The sequence below is a fragment of the Mobula birostris genome, chromosome 3 (genome assembly GCF_030028105.1).
Source record: "Mobula birostris isolate sMobBir1 chromosome 3, sMobBir1.hap1, whole genome shotgun sequence".
Taxonomy (NCBI): Eukaryota; Metazoa; Chordata; class Chondrichthyes; order Myliobatiformes; family Myliobatidae; genus Mobula; species Mobula birostris.
In genome coordinates this window covers 136,901,871-136,918,021 of record NC_092372.1, presented here as the reverse complement: position 1 = coordinate 136,918,021, position 16,151 = coordinate 136,901,871, and positions in this window count along the sequence as shown.

The window sequence follows — 16,151 nt, the reverse complement described above, 5'->3', positions numbered from 1 at the left end:
TCAGGAGGGTGAACCCATGAAAAGCATCCGGCTCAGACAGGGTACCTGGCCGAGTACTAAAAACCTGTTCTGATCAACTGTGTGGAGTGTTCACTGAGATCGCTGACCTCTTGCTTCGGCATTCTGAGGTATCCACCTGTTTCACAGAGACTTCACTTATGCTTCTGCCCAAGAAGAATGTGGTAACCTGCCTCGGTGACCGTCATTAACACTCACATCCACAGTGATGCAGTGTTTTAAGAGACTGCTGATGAAACACATCAACTCCTGCCTGAGAAGTGATTTGGATCCACTCCAATTTGCTTACCAGAGCAACAGGTCTACAGTAGATGCCATCCCTTTGGCACTTCACTCAACACTGGAAAATCTGAACTTCAAAAATGCATACATCAGGAGCTCTTTATTGACTACAGCAGGGGTCCCCAACCTTTTTTGCACTGCAGGCCAGTTTAATATTGACAATATTCTTGCGGACTGGCTGTCGGTGGTGGGGGGGGGGGGTGGGTGTTAATCACGACCAGAATATAGGCAATAAGTCAACTATAAGTTACTTATCACTGGCTAATACACTCAATTTCATTTCTAAAAGGGTTTATCTAACAAATTTAATATTAAACACACAGCACATATTTTCCTTGTATGAATATAAGGGGGTTAAGTACGAGCATAGTAAGAGTATAAGGGGGTTCCTTATGTCCAGTCTATTCCGCAATTTAGTTTTCGTTGCACTCATTGCAGAAAACTCCGCTTTGCAGAGATATGATGTTGGAAATGGAAGCAACGTTTTCAGTGCTTTCATGGCTATCTCAGGATATTCAGCCTTGACTTTGATAAAGAATGCCACAGAGATGTTATGTCAAATATACTTTTCAGCCTACCATCATTTGCAAGCTCGAGGAGTTGATCTTCTTCCCGTGCTGACATGGATGATTCACCGGGGACATTCACAAATGGGTCACGGACCCATTCTTTTGCACGTCTTGGGTCATTTGCGGTTGGGAAGTAACGCTCGAATTCTGTCGACTGTGAAGATAGGTGGTCGCGCACCAGCTGTGAGCCTCAGTCTCTCCCAAATTCCCAGCTAATGTTGGGAACATGTCAAATATGCCCCTGTCCACTTGCCTTCCCTCAGTTCCAGTTTGGCTGTGGAAGCAGATGCTTTATCTGCCAACTTGAAGACAGTTGTCATTCTCCCCTGAAGTGACAAATTGAGTTCATTTAGCAGGTTGAAGATGTCACACAGATAAGTGAGTTTTGCTATCCACTCCTAGTCACTGAAGTGTGCTGCCAGTGTTGACTTTCCTCTTGAAAGAAATCTCTGTAGCTGTTCTCTTAACTCAAAAACCCTGGCTGGGGCTCTCCCCCTTGATAGGCACCTGACTTCAGTGTGTAAGAGAAGGCATTTGTGCTCTGCATCCATTTCCTCGCAAAGCTGCTCAAACAGACGTGAATTGAGGGCTTTTGCTTTGATGTGATTGATAACTTCAACAACATCACTCAATACGCTGTTAAGATCAGGTGACATTTTTTGGCTAGCCAGCATTTCCATGTGTGATACAGTGTGTAGACTGGCATTCAGGAGCAACCTCTTTGACTCGGGTAGTGAAACCAGACTTGTTAAGCCGTTCCAACAGCTGTGCTTCGATGTCCTCCGCTATGTCATCGATTCTCCTTGAAACTGTGGTAGCTGAAAGAGAAACCTGTGCCATCTTTTTAGCTGCAGCTTCTCCCAACAGTTCACGGCACATGTCCTTGGCAGCAGGCAGAATCAGTTCTTCACCAACAGTGAAAGACTTCTTAGCCTTAGCAATATGGCTAGCCACTAAGTACAACACTCTTACAGCAGCAGCATTTGTGGAGGTGGTGGCTCTCAGCACTTGCTTCTGTCCCGCTTGCTCACGTTTTTTCCACTCAAAAACTCAATGGGTTTGTCTTTAAGTGCAGGGTGCTTGGACTCAAGGTTCCGAAGCAGTTTTCAGGACTTCATTGCCTCATTAGACAGCTTGTCTCCACATATCACACACAGGGGGCTTGGAGCATGCGAGTCACTGGGCTCAATAAAGCCATATTTTATGTATGACTCGTCGTATTTTCTGTTGAAGGAAGCTTTTTTTTTGCAGTCTAGGCCTCAGCTGTCTCTGTGTTATCATCATCATTAGGCCTTTTATGTCCCCTACCACCTTTTCCAAAGAAACTCTCAAGCGACGTTTATCTTTTACTCATCGAGTAGTTGTAGGTTAATGACCGACTGATGACCTCGCGTGAGTGATGACCTCGCATGCGTTCAAGTTCAACAGTGGGCGTGACAGGGAATGAGGAAAGGTGCAGCTGACTCATATCGTTTCATATTGCCAAATCTTTTTGTTTCCTCTCGGCCCGGTAGCACATGCAGAGCGACCCGGTGGTTGGGGACCACTGGACTACAGCTTAACTTTCAATACTATTGTCCCTTCAAAATTAATTGATAAGCTTCAAGACCTTGGCCTCAACACATCTTTGTGCAGTTGGATCCTCTATTTCCTTACTTGCAGACCCCAGCCAGTTCAAATTGGCAACATCTCCTCTACAAATTCTATCAGAGACTGTGGAAGTTTGTAATGGTTCCTCCATGTCTTGATGGTAAAAGTGAGCATAGAAGGCACTGATCTCATCTGGAAGTGAAGCCCTGTTGTCCCCTATAAAGCTTGATTGAAATTGATAAGAGGTGATAATATTTAAGCTCTGCCACGAATTTTGAGTGTCCTTTGTTGATTCAAGTTTAGTCTGGAATTGCCACTTCACTTGTGAGATGGCTTTCCGGAGATCATACCTGGACCTCTTGTAACTGTTTTGGTTGCCAGACCTGAACGCCTCTGATCTGGCCCTCAGCAGATTGCAGATCTCACGGTTCATCCAGGGCTTCTGGTTGGGGAAAGACACCGAATGATTTTGTGGGGACATACTCGTCTACAACTGTTTTAATAAAATCTGTGACAACCGTTGTGCATTTATTCAGATCTACAGATGAGTCCTTGAGCAGGGCCTGTCTACTGACAGGGAGTAATCCCATAGCCACTCCTCTGCCTCCCACGACCACCTCTTTGTTGTTCGAATCTCTGGAGCTTTGCTCTTTAGTCTCTGCCTGTGTGCAGAAAGGAGGAGGACAGAAAAGTGATCAGATTTACCAAAATGCAGTCCGGGCATGGAATGGTAGGCATTCCATATTTTAGTATAGCAGTGGTCTCGTGTGTTGGGACCTCTAGTGCTACAAGCTGATGGCATTTGGGCAGGGGGTTCTTCAACGTGCCTGGCTGAAGGCCCTGACTATAATGTGAAACGTGTCGGGGTGGACTTTCTTTTGTTCAGAGATGGCATCATGCAGTATCTCAAGCGCTTCGTTATAGTCAGCCGCTGGTGGTATGTAAACTGTAGTCGGGATAATAGAGGCGAACTCCCTAGGTAAATAGAACAGATGGCATTTAATCGTTAGGTGTTCAAGGTCACGGGAACACGAGTTTGACAAAACCGCCGCAGAAGAGCACCACCAAGAGTTAATCATCAAACACACACCTCGACCATTTGTCTTTTCTGAATCAGCAATTCGGTCCACCCTGTGATTCAAGAAGCTTTTGGGTCTGATTGTCATATCTGGCATGCTCGGATCAAGCCAGGTCTTAGTGAAACCCTAACCCTAGGCCCACCGAGTTCTTCATATGATCGTGAAATCTGTAGATGATTGATCATTAAGTTGATTTAAAAATACATTGCTTAATGGGAAATTGCATGATGCAGATTGCAGTGAGAGTAATTCAAAAGAGGTATATTTAGAGGTATTGCACGTAGTCCAGAGAACATCACCACGGTTCACCGGCACCATCTTGTAAAAGATTCGTAAAGCAGTGCAAGCAACACTTCATAAAAGAAAATCCATGTAGAACAGCTCTAAATGAGTTTACTGTAGCAGATAACCATAGGTGGCCTAAGCTATGTTTCACCCGTTTCAACTGAAACGGGCCCCGCCCTCCCAGGGGACCCCAACTGTCATGCAAAAATTTAATGGACAGTTCCCAGACGCCACAATATTCTCCTGCTATTGCCAGCCAAACCACCAGTGGGCACTTGCTGTCTGAAATCTGAGAAAATACATTAAAATATTTACTTCACTTGTAAACATTCCTCCTAGCAAAGAAGGCTACTTTTCAATGAGAGGAAAATGAAATGCTCCTATCCTAGTGGTGCTGAAAAACAGAAAATATTAGACAACAAAACAAAACATCTAAATAGCCTCCCAAAAGTTACATCTTTCTTTTGTCCAGCATCTGTAAAAGGCCCGCTGACTGCAGTTGCTGCTGCACCATCAGCACAGCATAGGGCTGCAGTGCCAAGTGACAGTGCCAAGCGGTACGGGAGATGTTGATAATCAGAGCAATGAAAATGAGAAGAACAATTCTACTCAAACAGATGGTGATAATGATGACCAAACTTTGTTTGATGAACAAGCAGCACAGCATGATGACAGTCCTACAACAGAGACAGGTGAGGGAGATGCTGCCACCAGCACACCAGACAGAGAGAAAGCCCCACTAACATTCACAGAGGCCGATCCGGCACGTTGACCAACGCATATTGTCGAAGATTGTAGAGAGACATTGATAGGTTGCAGAAGTGGCAGATGGAGTTCAACCTGGAGAAGTGTGAGGTAGTACACTTTAGAAGGACAAACTCCAAGCAGAATACAAAGTAAATGGCAAGATACTTGGTAGTGTGGAGGAGCAGAGGGATCTGGGGGTACATGTCCACAGATCCCTGAAAGTTGCCTCACAGGTGGATAGGGTAGTTAAGAAAGCTTATGGGGCGTTAGCTTTCATAAGTCAAGGGATAGAGTTTAAGAGTCGCAATGTAATGATGCAGCTCTATAAAACTCTGGTTAGGCCACACTTGAAGCACTGTGTCCAGTTCTGATCACCTCACTATGGGAAGGATGTGGAAGCATTGGAAAGGGTACAGAGAAGATTTACCAGGATGCTCATGAATTATGATCAGAGATTAAGGGAGCTAGAGCTTTACTCTTTAGAGAGAAGGAGGATGAGAGGAGACATGATAGAGGTGTACAAGATATTAAGAGGAATAGATAGAGTGGATAGCCAGCACCTCTTCCCCAGGGCACCACTGCTCAATACAAGGGGACATGGCTTTAAGGTAAGGGATGAGAAGTTCAAGGAGGATATTACAGGAACGTTTTTTACTCAAGAGAGTGGTTGGTGCATGGAATACACTACCTGAGTTAGTGGTGGAGGCAGATACACTAGTGAAATTTAAGAGATTACTAGACAGGTATATGGAGGAATTTAAGGTGCGGGGGTTATATGGGAGGCAGGGTTTGAGGGTTGGCATGACAATATGGGCCAAAGGGCCTGTACTGTGCTGTACTGTTCTATATTCTATGTTCTATATTACCAGTGACCAACGGATCGACATTGTTAGGAGAGGTCCCGTACAGTTAGTGGACATTAACTTTCCACAGAGCCAATCACGCCATCATTTTACCAAGGACAGATACCTTATGAAAATGAAAAATGGAGAAACCATTCGTAGGTTATGGTTAGTGTACTCAGAATCATCTGACTCAATCTTCTGTTTCTGCTGTACCCTATTTGGCAAGCAAAATCACAGTCTCACTTGCGGAGGTTTCAGAGTGTGGGAGCGACTCACTCTCGCACTCCAGGATCATGAGAATTCAAATGCGCACCATGCCAACATGGATAGCTGGCGCGAGCCGGAAACCGCTTAAGAACGCACAGTGCCATTGACAGCACGTATCAAGAAATGCAAATCTGGAAAAAAAACACTGGAATGATGTCATGAAGAGATTCATTGCCATAGTCTGTCACCTTGCAGAATGAAACTTTGCTTTCCATGGCCACAATTCCACCCTACATGAACCAAATAATGGGAGCTTTCTAGGTCTGGTGGAGCTGCTTGCCGAGTTCGATCCAGTGATGAGCGAACCTGTCAGACGAGCAGAGAAAAAAGATTGCTGACCACTACATGGGGAAAACCATACAAAATGAGTTAATCACACTTATTGGAGACAAGACACTGGAAGCGATCACAGAGAGAGTGAACAATCACGTTACTACTTGGTGATAATGGACTGCACCCCTGACGCTGCACACATGGAGCAGCTCTCTGCGACACTGCGCATTGTCACGGGCCAAGTAAATGTCGGAGCTACTGTTAGTGAGCATTTTGCTGGTTTCCTACCAGTGCTCGACACAACAGGTGCAGGCCTAACCAACGTTTTCTTATCGCATATGGAGAAGTTAGGATTAGATATCTCAAAATGCTGGGGGCAGGCATATGATAACGGGAGCAATATGCGGGGGGGAGGGAAATAGCGGGGTGCTAAAGAGGGTGCTGGATATTAACAAAAAAGCACTGTTCATGCCATGCGCCAGCCACAGCCTAAACCTAGTCATTGTCGATGCTGCAAAATCAACAGTGGAGTCTGTGGGCTTCTTTGGGGTGCTGCAACGTCTATACACAATATTCAGCTCATCGACACAGAGATGGGAGCTTTTCAAGGAGAACGTGCCACAGATGACCCTCAAGGCCATATCCAAAACGCGATGGGAGTGCCGCGTGGTAAGTGAAAGTCCTGCGCTACCAGCTTCCCGATGGTGGCAATTCGCTCCTGTCACTGATTGAACATGCCACAGAGAAAGGTGATGGTGAAACCACATCTGCAGCCAGAGGCCTAGAACAGGAGATCATGTCATGGAAATTCCTGCTGACTGCTATCATCTGGTACAATGTTTTACATGAGGTGAATCGTGTCAGCAAGCTACTCCAGAGCCCACAAGTGGGAATCGATGTGCTACAGCGTGAGGTGGAACCATGTTCTGAAAGAACGGCCTTTCATCCGTGCAAACAGATGCCAGAGACATAGCTGAAGAGATAGGGATACCAATGGTCTTTCCTACTGCATGAATCAGAAAACCAAAACGCCAGTTCCAGTACGAGTCCCAAAGTGCAGATCCTTCCCTGACAGTAGCACCCAAGGAACGGTACAAGAGAGAAGTTTTCCTTCCAGTAGTGGACTCTGCCATCACAGGCACTATTGTGTGCTTCAAGCTGATGGAGTCATGTTACAGTCTGTTCGGCTTCATCTGTAGAAGACAGGAAATAAAAAAAGCTACCCAAAGTCGCACACTGAAAGACAGCTGCGTAAACATGGAAAGGACACTTGGTGATGTGGATGCTGAGGACCTTTTGCGCGAGGTGTTGGCTGTTGTCAGTGCCGTGCCTGCAAAAGAAACCACTGGCCTGCAGATTCTGAGCTACATTTACAGCAACAAACTGGTTGAACTGTATCCTGACCTCACCATTGCTCTAAGACTCATGCTGACAGTGTCTGTGACCGTAGCGAGTGGAGAGAGAAGTTTTTCGAGGCTAAAGCTCATCAAAACGCATCTGAGGACAACCATGCTCCAGGAGCATCTGTCAGCTCTTGCTCAGATATCAATTGAGCATGAAACAACAAGATCGCTGGACAAAGATGAACTCATTAAAGCATTCTCAGCACTCAAGCGCAGGAGGGTGGTGAAGTTCTAGTGGTAAGTCTTTTAACACATTTTTAGCAGAAATAAAGTTTATAATTAAAATAATAAAATAAACCACATATTTCACTCAAAATGTGTTTAGGCGATTAGGCGGCGTTTCCACAAGTCATAATTTCTCTCTCCCGCTTGCATCCCCTCTCTCTCTCACTCTCCTCCTGTTCGCTCTCCAGGTCTTACGGGAACTGTCCGTGGTGCTGAAACAGCGCGAGACGCAGTTTGTTGTAAACTTCCAGTAGTTAACTTTCAGACACTGTTCATTGAATAAATAAAGTGTGAATTTTCATTAAATATGACATTGCTTTTGTTACTAATTTAATTAGAGGGAAATTGTTTAAGCTGTTCTTATGTCAGCGGATACCTAACACATAGTGCCATTCGATGCAGACTTGTTGCTGAAAAGGGTGAGGCTTCTCACTCCAAAGCAAAAAATGTCATTGTTTCAGTTTTTAATTAAGAGAATTGTTTGGATTATGTTGAGCTGTCTGTCCATTATGCTGAAAGTGCATATAATGCATCAACGTTTAAGTCCGAAATTATACCATTATTGATGCAAACCAACTTGAATATTTGCTTTTTTTCTTTCTTTTTTTTGGGAAGTGGGGGTAGGGCCCCACATTAACTCTTGAAACGGGCCCCCAGATGCTTAAGGCTGCCTATGCAGATAAACCATGACAGTACAGCACCAGGGGAGCAGCCCTCTCACCAATGCTATGGGAGCTGATTATTCAAAGGCAGAGGGTGAGTGAAAAGAGAGGAGGAAGCATATTCTCTGCTAGCCCCCATCTTTCTGACCAAGGCTTTGAAATTTTATCAGCTGGAAGGAAGGTGCTTAATGCCTGTCAGCTGTCAGAAGAGGGTGGAAAAGAGGGCATTAAAATTGACTGCTACAGACATTTCTTAGATCTTCATCAGTGGAGATGCTGTGACTAGACAAGATACATTAAGATGACAGCTGAAGTTTGCTGCTATAAGCTGCAAAGTTCAGATACTTTAAATTGCATACAAGCCACAGTTGGAACCAGCCAGCCTCATACCAATACACTTACAGCTATGTAATGGAGACATAAATCTATAATACTCCAAAGAGTATCAATTTTCCATTGTGCAGTACCGAAAAAGCCAGTGCTCCATTAAAAGTTACAGGGAAATCAATCAAGCTAGAGAATAAAATCAAGTAAAAAGGAGAAATTGAAACATTTGGCGAAGCGAAGAAGAAAGGATTATTTTTAAATGGATCCAAGAAAATATAAGTAATTAGAAATGCAATTACTCTATGCAATAGAAGAGTATTCTTAAGATTGAAGGGCTTGTTATTGTTTTGGTCTCTAGAGAATTAATAGTAATAAAACAAAAGATGGGAAAGATGTGAGTAAATAGATAGAAGAAAGGAAGGTCAGTAGAACTGAACATATTGAATATGGATGTGGTATAAAAGGATTGGAATATTACTGATGCAGATCTTCAGTCCAAAAAGCAATAAATTGTGGAATTCAGCCTAAACAAACCATGCTTAAATTTCTTCAAGCCTTGAAATTGAATTGAACGCAGTTTCTCAGATTGGCAGAAAAAAATTAAAATCAAACCCTCACAATAAACAAGTCATATTTACAGTCAAAATATATACAAGAACGACTAAGAAATCACAGTTACTGGTAAATTATGAACCACATATTGCACCGTGCCCATTTATAATTTAGAACACTTGACACAACCAAGTAACACTTTAAAATAGTCAAGCAATCTTTTGTCTTGGTGCCTCTTGAAAGAAATGGCTGATGACTGTAGCCAAATTTCTGTACATACAATGGTTTCAGCATAGAAGAAGGCTGTTTGGCTCATCACTTCTCTACAAGAGTAACTCTTATTTCACTCTCAGCAATCCTGCAAATTTCTTTCACCATATGCTTATCCAATTACCCCTTGAAAGTTACAGTTGAATCCAAGTCCACTGCATCTGTGGGCAGTGCATTCTTGATTCAAATCAAATGTTATGTAAAAAGGTTTATCCTCATTTAATTCTTTAATCATTATTTTTTTCATATAAGATCATAACACATAGGAGCAGAATTAGGCTATTTGGTCTGTCAAGTCCGCTCTTCCGTTCAATCATGGCTGATCCTTTCTCACTCTCCTCAGCCCCACTCCCCAGCTTTCTCCCCATAACCTTTGATGCCATGTCCAGTCAAGACCCTATCAAGCTTTACCTTAAATACACCCAACAACTTGGCCTCCACAGCTGCCTGTTGTAATAAATTCCACAGATTCACCACCTTCTGGCTAAAGAAATTACTCTGCTTCTTTGTTTTAAAAGGATGCCCCTTAATTCTGAGGTTGTGCTCTCTTGTCCTAGACTCCCCCACCATGGGAAACACCCTTTCCACATGTACTCTGTCTAGGCCTTTTAACATTTGAAACATTTCAATGAGATTCCCCCTCATCCTTATCAACTCCAGCAAGTACAGACCCAGAGCTATCAAACGTTCCTCATATAACCCTTTCATTCCTGGAATCATCCTTGTGAATCTCCTGTGAACCCTAATGCCAGTGTATCTTTTCTTCGATGAGGAGCCCAAAACTGTTCAAGGTGAGTCCTCACATCCCTGCTCTTGTACTCTAGACCTCTTGAAATGAATGCTAACATTGCATTTGCCTTCCACGCCACCAACTGTACCTGCACGTTAACCTTTAGGCGGTTCTGCACAAGGAACCCCAAGTCCCTTTGCATCTCAGATCTTTGGATTTCCCCCCCATTTAGAAAACAGTCTTCACATTTATTTCTGCAATATCTGGTCCTCAGCCCCTCCACCTCCTCTCCATCTAAATTTCTCAGAGTTTTATATACTGATTCATTCTTCATTCACTAAAGACAGCAGGCTAGTCTCTCTAACCTATCCTCCTAACTGAGGTCCCTTAGCCCGGAAGGATTCTTGTTATTATTTGCTGGTCTCTCTCTAATCCCATAACATCTCTCTATAATGTGGTGAACAACACTGAATGATATTCTAGATGAGGCCACACTCTTATGCTCTTTACTTCTATTGATAAAGCCTTTTGTGTATGCTTCATTAACTGTTTTCTCCACCTGCCCCGAGAGTTTCAATAATTTGTGCAGACATACCTCCTGGTTCCCTCTGTTCTCTCTGGCACCCTTTTGGAACTGGTATCTTTATTGTGTTATTGATTGCATCACCTCACACTTCTCTGCATTAAAATTATCTGCCATGCTTCTGTTGATTCCATCAGCCTATTCATTTCCTGCCATAGTCTATCACTGTCCACATAATTTACAGTACTGCCAAGTTTAGTATCCTCTGCAAATTTGGAAATCATGGCTCATCCCTAAATGTAGGTTATGAATACCAATCAAAAAAACGGACCCAACATTTGATGGAGAACACCACAATTTCCTTCAATCCAAAAATTCACACATCACGACTTTCTGTTGCTCAGTGAACTTCATATCCAAATCATCTACAGCGCTCTTATACCATACGCTTGAACTTGGTTGATAAGCCTGTCATGTACGACTTTATTCAAAGCCTTCTGGAAATTATTGTGCATCACACCAACTATATTAACCTCATTTAATGTCACTTATTATCAGATTTTAAAAAGTATTGACTTGCTTAAGTATTGTTTGCCAAGACTCGGTGAACTTGACTCTCAGAAACATAGGTACAGCACCTGGAAGAGGCCAGATGGCTGTCATAAAAAGTGAGGCTGCTGTGTGGGACTTTTGGCCACATTGAAGTGATGGAGACCATGACTAGTGCTCTTTTCTGTACTCCTAGCCATTGGACAACAAGCTGGAGCATCTAAGGCCAAGATTGCTATATCAGGGGGAAATGAGGGATTGTTGTGTTCTTTATTTCATTGAGACATGGCTCACTGCACCAACTCTCTAGACATCATGTTCCAGCCTGAGGGGTTCTCAATGCACTGAATGAACCGGACGGCTACATCAGGAAAGGGCAGAGGCAGTGGCATCTATTCATAATAAACTCATTGTGGTGCTCCGACAAAGTGGTTATGTCTCACTCTTATTCCCAACCTGGAACATTTAATGATTAAATACTGACCATTCTACTTACCGAGAGAGTTCTCCACTATTATCCTAACTGCAGTCTACATACCACCAAATCCAGATGTCAAGCAAACACTTGATATGTTGAGTGCCATGATTAGCAGACAAGAAACAACCTACTCTGATGCCTTTCACATCCTTGCTAGGGACTTCAACTAGGTAAGCTTGAAGAAATATGTACCCACCTACCATCAGCAGATCACATGCAGCACCAGAGGAGCAAACACACTCAACAACTGCTACACTACCATCAAGAATGGTTACTGTTTGATTCCTCGACTGTATTTCAGGAAGTCTGGCCACCTGGCTGTTCTCCTTCTTCCTGCATATAGGCAAAAAATAAAGAGCAAGGCACAAGAGTTAAGTACAACAGAGAGGTAGTCACGGGAGGCAGAGGAGTGTTTATGAGAGGGCTTTGAGTCAGTAGACTGGACCATGCTCAAGGACTCATCACAGCACCTGAACGAATGCACTACGGTTTGACATGGATTTTATAAAGACACTTGTGGATGAATGTGTCCCCACAGAGTCACTCAGAGTCTTCCCCAATCAGACACCTTGGACGAACGAAGAGATTCTAAATCAAGTAGGCTTCAATCATACCAGTGCCTGAGAAGAACATAGTAACCAACCTTAACAGCTTTTATTCCAGTAGCACTTATATTACTGTGATGAAGTGCTTCAAGAGGTTGGTCATGAAATATATCAACTCTTACCTGAGGAGTGACTTGGATCCACTCCAATCTGTCTATCGTCACACCAGGTTAACAGCAGATGCCATTTCATTGGCCTTTAACTCAGCTCTGAAACACCTGGATAATGAAGATGCATAAATCAGAATGTTCTTCGTTAACTACAACTCAGCATTCAACACTATCGTCCCTTTGAAACCCATCACTAAGGTTCAAGACCTGGACAATACCTCCTTGTGCAGCTGGATCCTCGATTTTCTCACCTGTAGACCCCAGTCAGTACAGATTGGCAACATCTCTTCCACAATCATTACCAGTTCAGGTAAACCAAAAGCTGGGTCCTTCTCTACTCACTTTACGCCTATACTTGTGAGGCTAAGTACAGCTCCAACGCCATATTTAAGTTTGCTGACAACACCACTGTTGTTGGCCAAGTCAGCATACTGGAGGGAGATTGAAAATCTGGTTGAATTGTGGCACAGCTTCTCACTTAACATCAGCAAAACAGATTATCGACAGGAGGAAGAAGCTGGAGGTTCATGAGTCAGTCCTCGTTAGGGGATCAGAGGTGGAGAAGGTCAATAACTTTAAATTCTTTGGTGTTATCATTTCAGAGGATCTGTGCTTGGACCAACACATGAGTGCTATCACAAAGAAGGTGTGGCAGCACCGCTACTTTCTTAGAAGTTTGCGCAGATTCAGCATGTCATCTAAAACTTTGACAAACTTCTATAGATGCACAGTGGAGAGTGTCCTAACGGGTTGCTTCATGGCCAGGTATGGAACTACACTCAGCAATTCAGAAACAGTTTCTTCCTCTCTACCATCTAATTCCTAAATGGACATTGAACCCCTGAACACTACCTCACTTCTTAAAGTATATATTATCTTTGTTTTTTGCACGATTTTTAGTCTATTCAATATATGTATACTGTAATTGATTTACTTATTTATTGTTATTTTATTTTTCTACTTCATCTATATTATGTATTGCATTGAACTGCTGCTGCTAAGTTAATGAATTTCACGACACATGCTGGTGATAATAACCTGATTCTGAATACCCAATAATTGAAAAGTCTACAGAAAGTGGTGGATACGGCCCAATCCATCGCAGGCAAAGCCCTCCCCACTATTCAGTGCATCTACATGGAGCACTGCCACAAGAAAGCAGTATCCACCATCAAGGACCTCCACCATTTACACCATGCTCTCTTCTTGTTACCACCATTGGGTAGGTGGTACAGGAGCCTAAGTCAGGTTCTGGAACAGTTATTACTCTACAACAATCAGGCTCCTGAACTGGAATGGACAACTTCACTGGATATGACTGAACAGATTCCACAACCTACAGACTCATTTTCAAGGGCACTACAACTCAGATTCTCAGTATTATTTATTTGTTTTAATTGCACAATTTGTCTCCTTTTACACATTGGTTGATTCTCAGTCTTTGTTTTTGTATAGTTTTTCATAGGTTCTATTGTATTTCTTTATTTTCCTGTGAATGCCTGCAAGAAAATGAATCTCCAGGTAGTATAAGATAACATATACTTACTTTGATAATAAATTTACTTTGACTTTGACTTTGGACTTTGCCCTTAAATTGTCGTGAGTTTGCTTTACTTAATCCATTTTCCTCTTGGGTGAATATTAGTCTTGTCCCCAGTGATTCTTAAAGCTTTCCTGCCACTGAGTTTAGACTGTCTGGCCTGTAGTTGCAGAGTTTATCCATACTCTACACTCCCAATTTATGAACAAGGAAATAACATTTGCCTACTCTCCAGTTCTCCGGCAGCAACCTCATATTCAAAGAGCCTTTAAAGATTATGGTCAGGACCCCAGAAATTCATTTAACACTTCTCTCAAAACGCTGGAGGCACCCATTCAGTCATTGAGTCATGCAGCAAGGAAACAAGCCAGTTGTCCTATCATGTACATGCTGACCAGCAGGACTATCCCATGTTAGTCCCTTTCTTCAGTACTTGGCCCATAGCTTTCCGTGCCAAGATGATTCAAATGCTTGTGCAGATATCTCTTAAGTACTATCCACAATTGTGCTTCCATCAGGTACTGTATTCCAGGTACTCAGCACTGGGTGAAGAAGGTCCCACTCAGATCCCCTATTAATCTCATACCCCTTACCCTACAGTCTTCCTTATCTGTACCTCCTCCCTCCCCCCCCCCCCCCCCATAATTTGATCCCTCTTAACCTCTGCAGTTTCTCTTTACTCAAATGCTCCATCCATTCAACATCATGATGAATATCCCTCTCCAGTGCCAGCACAACTCTTTTAAGTCTTGGTGCATTATCCGCTTTGAGTTCAGACAATCTTTCTTATCCTATCAGTTTTTAACACAGCTAATGTCTCAATTATCTCCTTCACTATTATGTTGGAAGTATCCTGTTCCTTAGTGAAGACAGAAGTCAAGTAAACTCAACATTTCACAAATATCAGGAATTCTGCAGATGCTGGAAATTCAAGCAACACACATTGTCCTTGGTAGGCCACATTCCTTCATGTCCTTTCAGCATTATTGAAATTTGAATGAGCCTCATAATTATGCTCTGCCCCTGCAGCTGTAATCCCTGTTAATATCAAAGTTGTGATATGCATAGATTCCCTGTCCCACTTAAACCCCATTCAATTCTCCAAAGGCAATGTCCTTACTGCATCATGGTTAAAATCTCCTCATCCCCTTTAACCCCACACTGCAACTGATGAGGCTGTCTCTCTCAAGATTAGAAACATTCCTGCAGTTTCTGTCAGTTTGGTGAAGAACTATTTTGGAAATAATATGATTTGAAAAGAAAAACACATCTGATGCTTTTTCTGAGGCAGTGAAGTGCTTTCATCAAAATTTAACAACCTTGTGTTTTTACATAAAAAGTATATGTTGAGGTGCATTATTAGTAAAAAAAAATGAAACATGGAATTAAAAGGAAACTCACATATAGACCAGACTGGGTATCGGATAGCTTCCTCTTCTGATAGATATTGGAAAACCGGGCAGGTTTTTACAGTAATCCAGTAAGTTGGTAGTCTATGCTTTGTTCTTTTAACTTCCCAATTATTACCTGTATTTAAATTCTACAGCTGTCATGGTGGCTCTTCACTCAGGTCTTTGGGTTACTCAGCTTGTAACGTAACCATCAAATCTCACCACAGTTCCAGCTGAAGGATGGACATCAGCCAGGACAATGAACAAAAAGCAAAAGAATTAATTTGCACTAATACAACACTTTTTCAAATCCTTGGGATCTTTCTAAGTATTTTATTTCCAAAAAGCCTTTTATGAAATACATTCTTTGCCCACAGTAGGCAACCAGTGCACAGAAAGCTCCAGCAAGCGATGTTGTTACAACCAGATAGTTTGTTTTAGTGTCTGAGGCATAACTACTGGTTGAGAGATCAGGGTTAACTTCCTCGATTTTCTTTGAAAAGTGTCAATGCATCTTCAGAATCCACTTAAGAAATAAGACAAAGTTTTATATTTCATCTTGTGTCCTTTGAGGCATCATTTTGATTCTCTGGAGTAGATACTCAACTCACAATTACTTCACTCAAAGGTGAGAGTTAACAGCATGTGGGGCATTATTTTCCTTTGAAAACACCTCCTACATAAAGCTAAAAGGGCAGTTGATTTTGTTTAACAGTTCCATCAAATGGCAGGTAGGGCTGTCACTGAACCACTACATTGCCAAATTCACTTGTCTCTGTTAGCCTCAGCAGAATTCCCTGTTGCACGAGATTCACAATGCCCCAAGAGGTT